The 18,974-nt window shown below is 46.1% G+C and overlaps 1 pseudogene; it reads right to left on the reverse strand.

Annotated features, from left to right (window-relative positions):
- Window positions 1–18,974, reverse strand: part of LOC138554395 (zinc finger protein 615-like) — a 97,642-nt pseudogene that overhangs the window by 57,376 nt on the left and 21,292 nt on the right.

Consider the following 18,974-nt stretch of genomic DNA (forward strand, 5'->3'; position numbering starts at 1 on the left):
CCATTCCGCCTCCGTGAGTCTCGGAAATACCAGGGCATTACGACCCCGGTGTCCCGGGAGTCAAGGAGGCGGAATGGTGTTAATCCCCAATCCCATTACTCAATGGGAATGGGGATCATGGAAACACCGGCAGCATCTCGTGATGCTGCCGGTGTTTCCTCGTCAGCCTGCAGGCGGAAGGTGTTAAACCCGCCAGGTCAGACCTGGCGGGAAGATCACCTCCCGCCTGCAGGACTCGGGATCGGGTGGTCCCGAATTAACAGTGGCGGCGGGTTTACTGCCACTGTTAATTCCGGACCGCCCAACCCCTAATGAGGCCCATTGAAATGTACTGCTGAATATATTGTGATTTGCCATAGGATGGTTTCGATGAGCCTTTACAAGTTATTACTTTAAAGGTTAAACCATTGTGATTTGCCTTTAGAAATGTGATGCCGTTTCATATATATTGCTTCAATGATAGAGCAGGTCTATTTGGACTTAGATGTTCCTTAAACAGAAGGGATAAGGCGATTTAAACCCCAGGTGGAGTTGGACAGGGCTTTATATGCTTGACATGTTTTGGAATGTCCTTGACTAAAGACATCAAGTAGATTGAATTGATATTAGAAGACGAGAGTTGATGCTTAACAGCCAAGCAAATGTGTTTGAATTCTATGTGAACTTGGAGAGTTGGAATATTGTGTTATTCTAGAAAGAATGTATGAGGGATTTTTATGTGTGTCAATAAATACATGCTTTTTTAAAAATGTTAGTCATTCTGGTCTTTTAGACGTTGGTACAGTGAAATGGTAATTAATAACACTGTTATGTAATGCATATTATACCCCTCTCCTGTGAAAACCTTCTCTATCCCTATACATTTGCATTAGTTGTGACAGGAACTGTCGTGGATGTGTTGCAGAACCTTTGATTTTAGTATGTTGTAAGGGTTGTACATTGATAGAGCTGTGCAATGGAGTGGAGAAGGGAAATGCACTCTGAGCCTGAATCCTTTTTTAGAATCTATGTAGCAAGAGCATAATATCAGTACAGAAAAAGACAAGATGCCCTCTGGGTTCCATTTCAGTAGTTGGGAGCTTCCCTGTAAAATAGGAAGGGAGGGGGGGGGGACATCTAATATATCCAATGAGGGTCTATAGTTATTGATTCAACCACTGGGTCTTTTTCCAAAATGTTGGTGTCCATTCATTAGCATGAGGTCCTTAGGCAAAGTGTTCCATAGGATGGTTACCTTAACACAGAAGGTACAGTCTCCCTTCTGAACATTCCAGAAGGGATGCATTTCAAACAGCAGTGATTCAACAATCATAATCAGCCATCATTTGTGTGCCAAAGGAAACCAAGAACCACAGTGGAGGCAGGTTCTTCACAGTATTAGGCAACAGCCATGCCACACTCAGTAGCATTGTAGAAGCACCTTGTTCTATCAGAAGCACCTTCAATTGCAGAAGAGATTTCACCACCTACATGTCCTCCCTCATGGCAGATAACAACATCCTGCATGTTTTGTCTGGTACCTAATAAGGGAACTGTTCTGACTGAAACATTTCCCACATTCAGTGCATTTATGAGGGTTTTCACTTGTATGTGTTCTCTGGTGGCGAATAAGATATCTCTTCTGAGCAAACCCTTTCCCACATTCACTGCACTCATTTGGTTTTCCATCTGTTTGTGTTCTCTGGTGGCTAATAAGCTCACCCTTTGTAACAAACCCTTTCCCACATTCAATGCACCCATAAGGCCTCTTACCTGTATGTGTTCCCTGATGGATAATAAGGCATTGCTTCCGAGCAAAACCTTTCCCACATTCAGTGCACTCATAAGGTTTCTCACCTGTATGTGTTCTCTGGTGATTAATAAGGCATTGCTTCCGAGCAAATCCTGTCCCACATTCACTGCACTCATGTGGTTTCTCACCTGTATGTGTTCTCTGGTGGATAGTAAGCTCTCTCTTTGTAACAAATCCTTTCCCACATTCAATGCACCCATAAGGTTGCTCACCTGTATGTGTTCTCTGGTGGATAATAAGGCGTTGCTTCAGAGCAAAACCTTTCCCACATTCAGTGCACTCATGAGGTTTCTTACCTGTATGTGTTCTCTGGTGGAGTGTCAGCTGTTCCTTCTGAGCAAACCCTTTCCCACATTCACTGCACTCATAATGTTTTTCACCTGTGTGTGTTCTATGGTGGAAAGTAAGCTCTCGCTTTCTAGCAACCCTTTTCCACATTCAATGCACTCATGAGGTTTCCCCCCTGTATGTGTTCTCTGGTGGCTAATCAGATAATCCTTCTGAGCAAACCCTTTCCCACATTCACTGCACTCGAAAGCTTTCTCACCTGTATGTGTTCTCTGATGGCGAATAAGAGATCCCTTCTGAGCAAACCCTTTCCCACATGCAATGCACCCATAAGGTTTCTCACCTGTATGTGTTCTGTGGTGGTTAATAAGTTCTTGCTTCCACGCAAAACCTTTTCCACATTCACTGCACTGATGAGGTTTCTCGCCCGTATGTGTTCTCTGGTGGCTAATCAGATGTCCCTTCTGAGCAAACCCTTTCCCACATTCACTGCAGACATGTTGTTTCTCACTGTTATGCATTTGATGGTGGCAGATAAGTGTATCATGCAAATGGAGGCTAGTCTCAAATTCAGTGCACTGATAAGGTTTTTCACCCATGTCTTCATGAGGGCAATAAGTATGTTCTTAATATGGCAATTGCTCCAACATTCTGTGCATGTGCAAAGTTTATTGCCAATTTGTTTTGTCAGGTGCCAATAAGAGGACCTTTTTCACTGAACCGTTTCCCTAATTCAGAGCACAAATGAGAAGTGATTTTCTTACAGCACATAACACATTGTCATTTTCATGCTAGATATCCCACTCCCCAGGATTAACAGACTGAACAAGCTTCGTTACTGGATGTTACCAGGAAGGGGTTGCATGGACGGAAGCCATCATGTTCATGTATCCAACAAGCTTCTCAATCTGAGCACCTGAATACTTTGAAAAGACAACTGGACCCCAAACGTGCACTCTTCTAAGATGCTTGGAAATTGCATATTCTAACAATGAAGATTTTCACTGCGTTAGTCCAGAGAATCTAAAAATCACTGTTGTTGCATTTCTGGGGGCATCAGTCACCTATTAACATAAAAGGAGATGCACATTATTAGTTTCAACACTATCACAATCGCAGGCATCACATGTAATAAGGCAACTCTACTCGGTAGCAGTGATGTGAGCTCACAGAGTAACTTATACGACTTTGAAGTGCCATCTATCTGGGGAAAGGAGCCCTACTGGGTGGCAGAGAAGTGGTGCTCCATTGAGAACATTTAATGGGACTGAGGTAACATGCAGCAGGTATAGTGTGATTAATTTTTATTTAGAACATTTTAGCATCCAAACCATTAGAAAACAAAATACAGCTCGATGAATAAACCTTTTAAATGGATAGTTTAATCATCAGGAACATGTATATATGTTCTATCATTCTATTTGTTCAGCAATTATTGCATGGAATCTCCCAATTTCCATATACAAATGATAAAGGCAGGCGTTTGACACTAAGTAAGTAGCAGCTTGTCACCAATCGGCCATATGTCCGACCAGTCTATTATGTAATCACTGATGACTCCATTACATTTGGGCAAATGTGTATTGGCCCAAACTTGAATAATATAACCAACAGCACCATTGAGGAAATAAATAATGCATTGTGAATTAAAGGAAAAGGGCCAATCTCTTCCCACAGTGAGAATGGCACAGGCCACGCTGGCACTACATTCAAACATGGACTTTAAACCTAGATAAACTCCAAACCCATCCCTCTAACCCAGGAGTGACAGAAAGAACAAGCTTGTGTCAGAGACCAATAGAATGACATTTCTGGCAATGAGGTAAAGTGTATGAGAGACTCCCCGAACTCCCCAAAACACCCCAGTTGCCCTCCTAATTATTTATACAAATGCCTCATTGCTAGGTACTGAATGTAATCTGCTAGATGGGTTCCACTTCTGTTTCCCTGTTCAAAATACCACTGTGTAGATTTCACGAGGGGGTACATAGTCTGTTTTATTGTTAGGGAGTGGGTGTGAATGGGTCGGTTACTTATCAGACTCCCCTAACCCGAGCTAGACCCTTTTTTGTGGATTCTGGTAATTGCCCCCTAGGTTGAATCTCAGCATGCCCCTGTACCCTCTGTGCTGCGACCAAGAACTGCTTTCATCACATCCCTAGCAACCAATGGGGATGTTGCCCGATCACTGCCAATATCCACAAATTGATTTAAACCATTTAGTGATTGCACACATGATTCCTGTTGATTTACGGTGGAGATTCTACTCACCCTACTCCAGGGGAACCTATGCAACATAATCCCCCAGATTCGTTATCTGAACAGGTGAGAATCCCATTGCCAGCATCTGTTGCAACCCATATGGCATCAACCATGGAATAAGACTTATGTACGTGTGAAAAGTATGCATAGTTCGTCACACCAGGATGCACGAGACACCAACCGCCCACCTGCCAGTCCTACCTTAGTAAATTTATTGTGCATCTAGTGTAGGTAGCTATCACAACAGTATATGCAAGAACCTTTGAGTGTTCCAGTATGGAGGACAAACACTAGGTTGATGTGAGCCAATACAATCATTGTGAGTGCTCCATGTTCGGAGTGGATAAACCCTGGAAGGCCCCCATCTGTTCTCAGGTGTGTCTACTGTGCAGCCACAACCTTAGGCTGTGTGTGCTAAAGCAGCCTCCACTTTTGCCATCTTCTTAAAATGTGGCTATTCTAGGCCTTCCTGTGGCTCCAGTCTGTTCCACTTTGCACCATGATGCCTTCTGGTGACCGTGCGCGTTATAAATATTGTTAACATAACAGAACTTTTATAGGATGTCAAGGCCCACAATATTTAACAATCTTGGCCTTACCATATCCCTGTGTGGCACGTATCAAACTCAAGTCCCCTTTGAATCCAATTTTGGTGATTTATCTGGCCACAATGTACAATAATGAGCGATTGCAATAAAAAAGCCCTGCTGTACCGCAACACCCTCCATCCTTGTCTCTACATGTGCGCTTCTGAACTCGCTGAGTGAAAATGAATTAAAAATGCCATCATCGAGGTTCTTCACTAGGAAGCAGAATGAGCCAGATTCTGGTCCTTGACCCAGTACCCCTCCCAACAGAGCCAGGTCCATTGGTTCATTCAAGAGGCACTTATATCTTTGCCATTATCTTCCTCTACCAAAAATGTAATGCACATGTTTTCCCAGATCCTTGCATTGTTCCACAGTTTTGTGAACTGCTTTCAGCTGGGCTGTCAGGAACCTACGGCTGAATATTCTCCCACAAGTTGGCAATGTAATTCTAGCCCGAGTAAAAGCTGTGGATGGGCCAGGCCCTTTGCCGCCCTGCATCATTAGCTCGCATCAGCCTGCTGTGATACTGTGAATGACTTTGCCTGCCAGTGCTTGGTCTAATAAACCACACCTTGCTGCCTTTATCCATGCCCACCTCTCTGTACTCTAGTGCCTGGCTACCATTGTCAATACGGCCCTTTCCTTGGAGGGATGCCCAGCGGACCATACCACCATGCCACCATGGTAGGCCTGAACCTGCAGGAGGCCTGAGCAACTGATTGGTGGGAGGAGGACTCTGGGAAGCCTAGATATGGATTGCTCCTCCTCAGCTTCGCAGGTGTTGTATTGTGCAGTTGCCTTCCACACGCCCTCTTCCTGCGCTATATGCGTGAGGAACAAGGCATACTCTTCTACAGTCCAGGTGATCCACGTCCACTTACCCTTCCGACATTCATCTTCTGGGTAGTGTTGGAAGGGGATCTACATGATTACTGCACATCAGGAAATTGCGAGATCATACAGATCACTTTTTACCATTCAGCTTTCCCCATCAGTTACCTTTTTGAGCGAGGCACACAGAAGTGTGCCGCTGACTCTCCTGGACCCCTGCAGCATCAGTTCCCTCCCACTAACGTGGGTCGGAGCTGGTGCCGCAGGGTGCTTTCATTTCTTTCTTTAATGTACCCTGCTTCATATGTCATGAAAGCGGGGGGACATCGCCATAACCCCTGCTCCCCCTCCATGTTTGGCATTAGAATGGGAATGCTGATACTTTTTTATTTAACAGGAGCCAGGCTTTGTGCAATTCATACTACACTTAAAAGATATTAGACATGTCCCCAATTAGAAATAAATATTTATAGGACTGGATGTGGATTAGGAGGTGTGCAGGTTAGTGGTAACAAGGGTAGGGGGTGCACTCAGCAGAGACCTGACCTGGGGCAGCACCTCTAAGGACAAGGGTGAAAGCTTCAGAGTCCAATAGGGTGCTACACCAGGGCGACATGCCCTGCATTTGAGTACCACGCTGTGGGATACACCCCCACACTGTGGGTCTGGGTGTGAGTGGGTTCACTGCAAACCTGATGACTACAGCTCCCAGAGGTCCTTGCAGCAGGATCCTCACTAAATGACAACACCAGCACTGGCTGTGAGCTGCAAGCAAAGACCTCCTCCTACCAATCTCAGTGCTCGGGGAGGCAAACACCAGTGGCTGAGTAGGGGTGTATATTGGTCGGATCTGGCTCAGTCAGCGACATAGCTGCAAGCATTAGCACTTTACTGTTCATAATTGTTTGCTATGCATTCTTGCATTTCATCTCTGATTGCTGCTATCTGCATATGCACTATATACCGTGCTGTTTACAGACTCAGTGACATGCATGGCTCCATCAGGCAGCATTGTGAACCTTGGATGCATTTTATATTTTACTGCCTGTTTTACTTTGGTATAGACAGGCAGATTCTTGGACATGTCAGGTGCTTTTTATCCCGGACTGCAAGGGGCTACAGCTCTGAAAAACAAATAAGGGTAAGGGTCTTATGGGAAGGCAGATCGCTTTAAATAAGTAGTGTGACAAGGAAGAGTTGGACTATGAGTAATGATGACTGACACTAAGTAATCAGAGTATAAGTGTAAGAATTGCAATAAAAGACCCGGGGGCTAGACCTTACAAATGACTTCTGGCCAAACCACTGTGTATGTTGGCATTTGAACATTGCCAAAAGTGAAATATACCCAATTTCTGCCATAAATGGTTTCAAGAGATTCTCTTTTACCCCAGCCTACCCGAGGCCTGTCACATGCCTTTGTGACACACTGGTGAAGACCATTCACAGGGCCCCCGCAGTGTTTCTGTATCGTGTCTGGTCTGACAGACTGTGTAGGAAACTGAGTGATATGGTATTGAAGTCGCTAATGCACCTTTCACAGACCCCCAACAGCGTATATATTTCTTGTGAGGTCTGACTGACTGTGTAGGAAACGGAGTGCTATATTATGTTGACCTCTACTGCACCTTTCAAAGGGTGTACCCTGTACTCAATTGTCACTGTTTGATGCCTCTGCTTTATGTTCTTGTTCCTACCCTCTCCTCTCATTCAGAGATTCCAACATGTTTCCACTTAGTACGGACACTATGGGCTCTACTCTAATACTCAATTAGTATTACAGGCCTCAGAATTAGCATTGGAGAAGCAGGAGCTAAAAGCAGCTCCTGGGTATCCAGCATTCACCAGTGACCAGGAGCAAACACTGGAGAAGCAGGAGCTAAAAGCAGCTCCTGGGTATCCAGCATTGACCAGTGACCAGGAGCAAACACTGGAGAAGCAGGAGCTAAAAGCAGCTCCCGGGTATCCAGCATTGACCAGTGACCAGGAGCTATCACTGGAGAAGCAGGAGCTAAAAGCAGCTCCTGGGTATCCAGCATTCACCAGTGACCAGGAGCAAACACTGGAGAAGCAGGAGCTAAAAGCAGCTCCTGGGTATCCAGCATTGACCAGTGACCAGGAGCTATCACTGGAGAAGCAGGAGCTAAAAGCAGTTCCTGGGTATCCAGCATTGACAGGTGACCAGGAGCTATCACTGGAGAAGCAGGAGCTAAAAGCAGCTCCTGGGTATCCAGCATTCACCAGTGACCAGGAGCTGTCACTGGAGAAGCAGGAGCTATCACTGGAGAAGCAGGAGCTATCACTGGAGAAGCAAAGGCTAAAAGCAGCTTCGGGTATCCAGCATTCACCAGGGACCGGGAGCTATCACTGGAGAAGCGGGAGCTAAAAGCAGCTCCTGGGTATCCAGCATTGACCAGTGACCAGGAGCTATCACTGGAGAATCAGGAGAGAAAAGCAACTCCTGGGTATCCAGCATTGACCAGTGACCATGAGCTACCACTGGGCAACAAGGAGCTAGTGAAGATCGTTCTGCAAATGTAGCTTCCACAAAAGATGGAAACATATCGGTTTATCTATTATTTATGACCCCTTATGCCTTAAATGGCATATACATGTCATAATGTTTATTTATAGATTGTCCCAAATTCACATAGGTGTGCTTGTGTGGCACTACTTGGTCTGGGAGTCAAATGTAGCTCCTGGTGACTGTTGGGTGTCAAGCTAGCTAGACTCGTCTATGCTACAAGCAGGAACTAAATAGCTCCCAGCTCCCCTGAATTTCCCGCCCTGTATTATATGTTTCATCATATTTTGGCCCAATTTTCTGATGCTTATTTATTTAAATATAACATTAGGTTTTCTAACACCACTTACACTTGTCTTTTGTTAAAAATGTAGGTTGTGTTAGGCCTCTAAAATTTAAAACAGTTATTGCATTTACCTACCGAGTACAGTATTATCACTTTATTTATTTGCTCGTCTTCACCTACAGACATGTTTGTTTTAAGAACTATTAAATTATTCCTAAAGAAGTACAAGTTTCGTGATCTAATAAATTGTTAACCAGGTGTTATGCAGTTCTAAAAATCCAAAGTGAATGGTGATTTACATTGTTGTTATTGGTATGTTTGAAGAAGAAAATGTATGTTGGTGAGGCAGAAACTGGTCACATTATGCACAGGTTACTCATTTGAATCAAAGTTCATGTGACTTAATGTCCTGTGATGTCATGGACTGTCATTTCATACGGTCAAGTTGATGTGGCATCATTTTCCATGACGTCATCATTATGCTAATTACTATTTTTGAAACGTTAAGATTCCTATAGATTGTTGGTCACAGAATGTTCGCATGTATGCTTTGGGACGACTCTGCTGGACGCGTTTTGGGCAGACTGTGTTGTGCGTATGGGTATACTATGCACACCATTGCCAACTTTCTACAGACTACTAGTGTGCCACATGTGCGCTGACCATTTTGGAAGACACTGCCTATTTATAGGATACAGCAGGTGGGATGTTTATCTGCATAGCTATCTGCAGGACGTGGGTGGACGCCACGAGCAAATTAACGTTCCTTCGCATATGCTGTGCAGTGGTGATATCACCAGGACACAGAGGAACAGATACACATGAGTGGACTTGCAGCACACACAAACGTCTGCTCCCACATGCATTGATAGGTGGTGGACAACATGCGGACATGCAGAGCCTGCTGGTGCAACGAGGATTGTGTGCCGCTGAGTGAGAACGCCATTTCAGGAAAAAAAAGCACACCTCCCAAACACTTAGCAACATTTTCATTATTAACGTTCACTTGTGCACATTCCTACAAGCCATTAGGCAAGGAAAAGGGTAGCACAAGTGGATACTTACTGTGGGGCAATGCAGATTTGCAGAACTTGGTTGTTAGGAAAGCAAGAGATTGCTGTGTCACCGTAACATCTCCCATGATACGATCTTTGAGGGGATGGCGGCCTCCGGCATGGGAAAGGACTACACGTGCACGTGTGCCATTTTGTCCAAAACATATCCTTGTATGCAACCTTTAAGGCGGCAAAAGTGTTCCCCAATTTCTTCACTTTGACTTCCAGCCTGTCCATTTTGGTATTTACAGAGTTTCTTTCCTTTGTTATGCGCACATGCTGTTGTGGAAGGGTTGCGGCTTGCACTGCCTTGCTTTCCTTTCCAATATGTTTTCTTACCGAAAACAGAATGTGTTTGAGGTACATGCAGGAATTTATTGTACATAATTTACGGTACACACTACTGTGCGTACCAATTGGGTTACTATACAAAGTCATTCCGTCATGAGGGACATTTAATTCCTGCCATGCTAAGGTGCTTGGCATTGCTGTGTTTCAAAATGACACGTTATACTTATGTACTATTGCATACTGCAGCACCTGTGCAATCATTACAGAAAGTTGCTTCCTTAGTACATTGTAGTGACGTTCTGCTCTTAGCACTTGCCAGTCGTTACTCTGGCTGTTAGTTCTTTGTTCCCATGTACAGTAGCAGTGCAGTATGATTGGTGAAGGCAGACGTTACTTCTGTTGTTCATGCATTCCCTTATGGTGTCCTCCCTATGACTTTCTCCTGTTTGCTTTTTAAGAACACAATTTGCAAACCTACTCTATTTTCCCTTCCCATTCTTCGACATGGTGCTCTTTGTATATATTTTTTGCGTTTGGTGATAGGTACCACCATGTAAGAAAGCAGCTGCCTTCCTCAGCAAGATGGATGCCAGCCGATGTACGCAAAGAGACGGATAGTCTGCGACTGCTATGTGCATTAACATGCTGCCAGCAGTTTCACTATGTTGCACAGTTCTTCTTCACAAACTAAGGGTATCCTGCTACAAACCAATGAAATTCACTGGCAAAAACGTTGCTAAAGGAACGTTATGGTTAAGTTGCACTAGTAAAAACCTATGCAATTCAATGGACAAGCGTTGTTACAGGGACGTTATGGTTACAGGTAAAACCGAAAAACCCCTGCAATTCGCCAGTTATGGTAAGCTAAGCAACCATAACTCGCGCCACCACTGTGCACTGCTATGACTCACGCTCATGGCATCAAAGATGACATCACAAGTGCCATTGATGACATCAGTGATGACATACTCTCAATATCAAAGGAAACCCAGTAACACTATACAAACATATGTTTGGAGTGTATACTCTATCTAGGTCCGGGATGGATAAGCAATAATTATAAATAAGAGAGCTATAAGTAACACGGAAGTGGCAATAAGTAGCAAACTTTCATAAAAATCAACAGTATGGTGTGGCCACCCACCAGGGGGCGCAGAGACATGCATGAACTCTGCGTGAGCTCCGCTGCAGCCGCCCTAAAAGATGGACTGAGCCCCCACTTTTTTGACCCCCCCCCACCGGAGAAAAAGCGTGAAGCTGCTGTGCGAATATCTCCCCCCAGCACTGGGAAAAACCCCGAGCGAAAACGGGCCTGGGATCCCGACGAAATCCGTCCGGACCGGGGAGAAAGCGAAACTAACCCAGCACACGTGCGCTGCAGGGCACTCTCGGGAAAAGCCCACAACACGAACCCGCAAACGGAGCCTACACGAGCGCGGATGACCACGGCCCTGAGCAGATCCCTGACATGAACAGGTGGGTGCCCTAGCCCTGAACCCACCCGAACCCCCGTTGAAGATACCTCCCCTGCCTGGCATCCACGAAGGACCCATAACGTCTGGCGAGGCCTGTTCACTGCCCGCCCCCCTTCGAGCAGCCGAACATTGAGAGCTCAGGGCCACCGGACATCTGCACTCCACCGCCCCCGGCTGCGGACCCACTCTTCGTGAGTGGTTTTGGGACTCGACGCTTCATCTTGGCCCCCCCCCCAAACTCTCCGGTGGATCCCGACGCTCCAGTGGGGGACATAACGGCGCTGAAGCACTCTGCGCTTACCAGAGAAGAGGCCTCTGCCCCAAGCGACCCACGGACCACCTAACGGACCACCCAGGAGCCAAAACGGGGAGAGTCTACACAACACGCTCGGCTCCACTCCAGAAGCGAGGTGCACCCACGGCAAACGGGTACGTGGAAACAACCACCCCACCACGGACTGGCCCTCCAGAAGGTAATTGATGGCCTCCTGCACCCTTTAAAGGGGCCCCACCGGTAAACCACACACACTCCTGAAAGTGAGACGAGAAACCCACCAGAATTACAATCTGCCTTGGCCCCACTAGTAGTGGAGGTGCGCGGGACAACCCTCCGAACCACAAACCCCGGCACAGAACGCCGTAGTGTCGAACGGAGAAAGCGACACTAGAGGTAAACCATGGGTGAGACCCCAAATCTTGGCACGTGTACCAAAAGGTGCTGCGATTCACCTGAGAACACGCGCGAGGCATCTCCAATCCTGAGGCCCCCCCGGAGTACACCTCGCCGGCGAAACAGAAAACATACCAAACGGAGGGTAAGGCCCCTGGACACAGGGCGTGTGCCTCCTCCATTCAAAAGGAACCGAGTACACACTCCCCGCCATCATCACAGCAGTATACTGTCAATACCCAAACCTAAAGCTGCAACCAATCCACCACTGCCAAGAGGGTACTACCCCATGTGCCTTGTAACGGATCAGTACAGAGGGTAAGGCCCCCAAAACAGGGGCGTGTGCCTCCTCTGCCTGTCGCTTTGAAGGAACCACGACATTACCATCAAAACCCCGCATGAACTTCAAGCACAAGCTCTTGCACTTCGCCTACGCCCCCACTTCTCCCGCCCTGACTGAACCAGCAATGGCAAACAACATCACTATGGGAAATGAACTGGCGGCGGCAACGAAAGGAGACATTGCTGCCCTTCTGGGCGAAATAAAGAACTTGGGCACTAACAAAGGAGGCAAAATAGACAGGATCACCCAAAGACTCGACAGCATGGAGGACAGGCTTGAAGGGGTGGAAAATAACCAGACCTCAATCGACACGTTAGAGATACAACATGAACAGAGATTGAAGGACCTGGAACGCAAAGAAGATGAGTTCAGACTCAAACTGGACGATTTGGAAAATAGAGAAAGAAGGAACAATATACGCATCATTGGAATTCCTGAGAAAGAGGGGGAAACGGAGGCGGACCTCAAGGAAACACTTCACAACATTATCAGTCTCCTCACAGCAGACGATGAAGTGGATGAACCAATAACGGAACGAATACATAGAGCAGGTGGCCCCACGGGTGGTCCACGATCGGTTCTTGCCCGATTCCATCGCTTCAGAGACAAAGCTAGAATTCTCGAAAAAGCCAGAAGGAGCGACGAGATCACGCTAGGGGGAGCACCAATCTCAATGTACCAAGACCTTTCCTCCCTTACCCTGGCTCTCAGGAAAACATGTGGTCCGCTCACAAAGATGCTCAAAGAAAAGAACGTTCGATACAGGTGGGGCTACCCCTTCTCACTTTCATTCGAATACGAGGGAACCAGATTCAGGCTGAGATCCGAGAAAGAAATACAAACGTGCATATCTGACCTTCTTGGCACTCGGGGAGAGGTGGCCAGCCTAGGAGAGACGCATGGAGAAGGACGAGAGTGGCGAATCCAAGGCCCCAGGAGAAAGAAAGTAAAGGTTTCACGAAAATTCCGGAGAGGGAATATCTCCCCAGAAGCAGATCACTGAACCCAAGCGACACTGGTAAAACAGTTCCAATTAAATAAGTGAACGATGTAATGAGGCGATACGAACACATGCACGTTTTCCTGACTCTAATGACAAAAATTAGGGGGGAATCAAGGAGGGGCTCACTCTGGACAAAGATAACTTATTTGGTTAAGGGGCGTGAAGTAACAGCCCCCCCAAGTGGTCCGATGCCGACCTGGAGCAACATGCCGGGTTCGATCGGACGCCTTCAATTAGGAATGGGGAGGGGATGGAGGGAGGGGGAGGGAGGGAAAGGCCACAGGGCCGAGGCGGGTCAAAGCAGCGTACATAGTAAACCAAAACAAGCGCAGCAGCAAGCACTCCACGAGTAAAAAGCAGTACCAATTACACACGAAGAGACTGTTTCGCATGAGAAAGAGCAATGACAACTGACACTAACACAAGGAAAAATGTCTCCTTGAGAGTTGGGACACTCAATGTAAAGGGACTCAATTCACCGACGAAACGGTCCCTCGTCGCCAGAGAATTCCGTAGGGCTGAAATAGATATCCTCCTCCTGCAGGAAACGAAATATATAAAAAGGAGAAGAAAGACCGATCCTTGGGAAACGAGTTGGGAACGAATACTGGGGCTCTGGCCCGCTTAGAAAAGGACGAGTGGGAATCCTCATTAGAAAAGGCATAGCATTCACCCCTACCAGGACATGGTCTGATGTGGAAGGACGAGCTCTGCTCGTAAATGGGCAAATAGGTAAGGTGAACGTAACGATTGCGACCCTGCATTCCCCGAACACGGGACAATCGCGATTCCTCTCCAGAACGATTCCCAAGATATTACTAGAAGCCACCGGGCACATTATTTTAGGCGGAGACTTTAACCAATGGGCGGACCCGGTCAAAGATTGAAAACCTGGGAACCCCAACACGAGCCACCAGAACAGACTTGAGCCAACTGAGCTTGCGCAAAGGATGGAAATGTATAATATGATAGACGCGTGGAGGGCACATCATCCCGAAGAACAAGGTTACACCTTCTATTCCGCTCCACACAATACGTATACCCGAATTGACTACATATACCTATCCAGAGACCTCGCTGAGGCTCCAGCTAAAGCAGGCATAACCCCGATCACTTGGTCGGACCACGACATGGTCCTCACAGACATTCAGTGGGCGAATCTACCGACCAGGAGTGGCAAATGGCGCTGCAATGAGAGCCTCTGGAAAGACGCTGTCTTCAGAGCCGAAATGGAGATGGAAATCTCCCAATTCTTCGAAACAAATGATAATGGGGAGGCATCCAAACAGACCGTCTGGGAGGCAGGAAAGGCTACCTGGAGGGGAATTCTGATAAGAGAAGGCTCCTCAAAAAAGAGGGAACGTAATCTTATCGAACAGAAGCTACGAACAGAAATTCACCAACTGGAGAGCAAACCCGACCCAGACGCAGAATTAGATCCCATAAAAATGAGTAGAGCCAGAGATAAAAGAAACAAACTGAAACTATTAGAACACAAGCAAGTGGTGCGCAAATTGAGGTTTCTGAAACAAAAATTCTATGAAAAGTGGGACAAGTCAGATGCGCTTCTCGCTGCCAGGCTTCGAGAGCAGAGAGCTGAACGAAGAGTACTAGAAATCTCTGAGGATAACTCCCAAACGTCATACGCTCACACTACTATTCCAGAATCCTTCGCCAACTTTTACGAGGCACTCTATTCCTCTGAAGTTAACCCTGAACAAATAGATACTGAAACGTACCTGTCCTCAATAATTGTCCCCCACATATCACAACAAGATGCTGAACTGTTGGAATCCCCTATCACAGAATCGGAAGTCCGAGAAGATGGCTACACTGCCGGATTCTATAAAACCTTCATTGCAATACTGTCTCCCTTCCTGACGACCCTTTTCAATGAGATAATGGACACGGGGAAGCCCCCGGACTCATTTACCAGGGCACTGATCACAGTGATCCCCAAGGCAGGGAGGGATTCCACGAAATGTGCCTCGTACCGCCCCATATCCCTGCTTAACCTTGACGCGAAAATCTATACTAGAATCCTGGCTGCAAGGTTGGAAACGCTAATCCCGCAACTCATACATCCAGACCAGGTTGGATTTATACTCGGGAGACAGGGGGCTGACACGATGCGCAAAACCCTCCATCTCATTCATACATCCCAGACCCTGGATAATGACCCGGTCCTTCTCTCTATCGACGCAGAAAAGGCTTTTGACAGGGTGGAATGGGGATTCCTAAAAGCGGTATTATGTAAAGTGGGAATGGGCACGAGATTTAGGACAGCAATACAAGCAGTATACTCAGACCCTAAAGCCTCAATATTCGTGAACGGTGAATATTCTAGATGGTTTAACTTGCAAAGTGGGACTAGACAGGGATGTCCCCTCTCAGCAATTCTCTTTGCACTCTCACTAGAGCCCCTGGCAATAACGATGAGGGCCGACCCCATCCTAGAGGGTATTCGAATGGGGTCGTCGGAATACAAAATTGCCCTCTATGCAGATGACATCCTCCTCCACATTACTAACCCCCTTTCTCCCATCCCTCGAGCCCTCTGTCTGCTGGAAGAATATGGTAGACTTTCAGGGTTCAAAGTAAATAAAACTAAGTCGACACTCTTCCCCCTTCAAGGCTCAGAAGATGAAAATATCACCAAATTCTCTCCCCTGGGCCTTAAAATTGAACACACAAAACTACAGTATCTGGGGATACAAAAAAGCTGAGTGACCTATACGAGGCCAACTTCCCTACCCTACTAAACCAGTTCCGGTCCGACCTGGCAAGATGGGATAAGCTCACAATATCTTGGCTCGGTCGACTTAATGCAATAAAGATGGTATCCCTCCCGCGATTCCTATACCCCTTCCAAATGTTACCCATCACGATCCCGATTGGTTTCTTTACTGAAACCAAAAGGGCCATGCTCCAATTCTTATGGCACGGGAAGAAAGCGAGGATCCCGTATAAGATCAACACTCCCCAAAGACAAGGGAGGGGTCGGACTCCCTAACCTACACAAATACTACAAAGCATCCCAACTAAGAGTTCTAATCCCACATCTGCGTAATCAAACAGACATCCATTGGGTCAATATGGACAATCACTATTTCTCACCAGCCACGGTCTCGGAATGGCTCTGGGCTCCGAAGGACAGAATTCGAAGAAAACTCAAAGGTCACCCCATACTGAGCACCATTTGGGACATCTGGACACAAGGAAAGAACATGCAAAACATTACCACCTGGCCAGCCCCTTTCAGCCACTTATGGTCTCCCGGAATCAACGACCACATTCCAAATGTAGGACGATTCCAAGCATGGTATGAGGCAGGATTAGAAAGAGTTGGGCAACTACAAAGAAGACTCCTTCATCCCTCTCCTAGAACTAACGGAAGCCATCGGAATAGGTCCACTATCCACTTTCCAACATATACAAATTAAAGGCGTTTTGACGAGACCTCTGTGGAAGCCTAAATTTATGAGAGATCTCACTCCCTTTGAAAAAATACTTGATTCAAGAACTGAGATGAAAGGCCTAATATCCAACATGTACAGGGCACTGATAGGAGGGGAGGGAGTGAACACGGACGCACTGAAAGTCAGATGGGAAAAAGACTTTGCTGAACAGATCACACCGGACCTATGGGACACCATATGCCAAGCGGCCACACAAATATCCATCTGAAACCAATACAAGCTCCACGCAATCAAGTTACTGCATAGATGGCAATACGACCCAGTCAGGTTATCCAAAATGTTCCAAACAATCAAGCCAGAATGCTGGAGGGGATGTGGGGAAAAGGCAGACTATTGGCACATGTGGTGGGGGTGCCCCCGAATAAAAGTCTTCTGGTCTGAAGTGTTGGGCTGGATCAAGGAGGCTGACGGCATTACCAGAACAGCTAATCCCTACCTCATGCTCTTCGGCCTTGAGAAGGATGAGGATGACTGGATCAAAATAAAGGATATAGCTCCGCAACTGCTATTAGCAGCAAGAGCAACGCTGGTAATGAAATGGAAAGCCCCCATAACCCCTACGAAAAGCGAATGGATCAACGTTGCCAACAACATTTGCATAATGGAACATATCACAGCGTCACTACACGGAAGATCGTCGCAGATCGAAGCCCTCTGGATCGAATACAAGAACATACACCTACCCAACGGACTCCTCAGCCATAAAATGACCACCCCAAGAACAGAAGAGCGAAACGAGACCTAAATAATACTGAGTCCGCCCACACTAAAGTGTCCTCTCAGGACTGCGAAAGTTCCCGACAACATATACTAACTCTGATTACCACACGATGAATGCTGCAAGAATTGTACTAAACACTGCCTGACCACGGGGAGGGAGGGGGTGGGAAACAGGGGAGGGGGAAGTCATGTTTATACTCGAACATTATGTATGGAGATTGTGTCTGCCGGACAAACACGGAACACATGGAGTTTTATAGCTTAGTTCTACTGTTATAAGATATGTACTGGTTTTCTTATTGTTGTACCATGACTCACACTTGTAAAACTTAATAAAATCAAATTTACAAAAAAAAAAAATCAACAGTATTTTATTAAATGTAAACAATGCAAAAAAATTATTAAATCACTAAATATTTAATTGCACAAGTGCTAATAACAAAAAACACATATCTAAAAACAATTCTCATAGGAGTACGTCAAAATCAATAAATGATTCTTGTTACAGAAGAAAATATGTGCATCAAAGCATTATGTCATTGCATACACTTATCAAATCATTGACATTTGTGATAGTTTCTATCTCTGTTACAATCCAGAGAATTAGGGTCTCAATTAGGGCGATGACATCACATGTGTGGCTACCTCTTTTGTGTGCACTGACATATGCAGGCCAGGTGGTTTTCCGCACTGACACTCAGCAACTACACAGTGAGAAGGTACTCTATTTGTAAAGGCTACTCTTCTCATATGAGCTTGCACTACTTTCCTGATGGTTCAGTGACATCATGTCATATGTATAATAATAATAATAATTTGGCATTTATATGGCGCTACGAACCCTCAGGTATCTGAGCGCTGCTCATTATTACCCACAGTGTGTGGTACTCAGTGGAAGGAGCAAGGCTGAAACACAGCAATTATTTGTGTGCATGAAGATAATCAGTTAGGCTATGACCACTTCCTAGTAATAGTGCTGCTTTTTTCCTGCCTTCACTTTCCAATGTGTTCTCATATTCGTGTGCGTTGTGGTCTGTTTATGGTATGTATGCAGTTGTACAAATATGCATATGTACAGCATAAGTGTTTGTAGGGCATAAGTCTAACACTGGGCGCATAGATCTTTTTTTGGAACAAGGAAGTAGGTTGAATAAATACCCTTGTTTACCTCGTTGGACGTCACGATCTCTACTGCGTCCTTGACTTCTTCGGGAAGGATGAGCTGCTCTTCCATTGTTGTCTTCCTTTGGTGCAGGGGATGGTTTGATGGTTTTTGAAGAAGCTCCACACAACCTATCGCTACTGTAGATATCACCAGCTTGTCTGTGGTTATTCCCTCCCATGCATGGGTGAAGGGTGAAATCC

Source organism: Ambystoma mexicanum, unplaced genomic scaffold (genome assembly GCF_040938575.1).
Source record: "Ambystoma mexicanum isolate Mex_15411 unplaced genomic scaffold, UKY_AmexF1_1 Mex_scaf16, whole genome shotgun sequence".
In the NCBI taxonomy this organism is placed as follows: Eukaryota; Metazoa; Chordata; class Amphibia; order Caudata; family Ambystomatidae; genus Ambystoma; species Ambystoma mexicanum.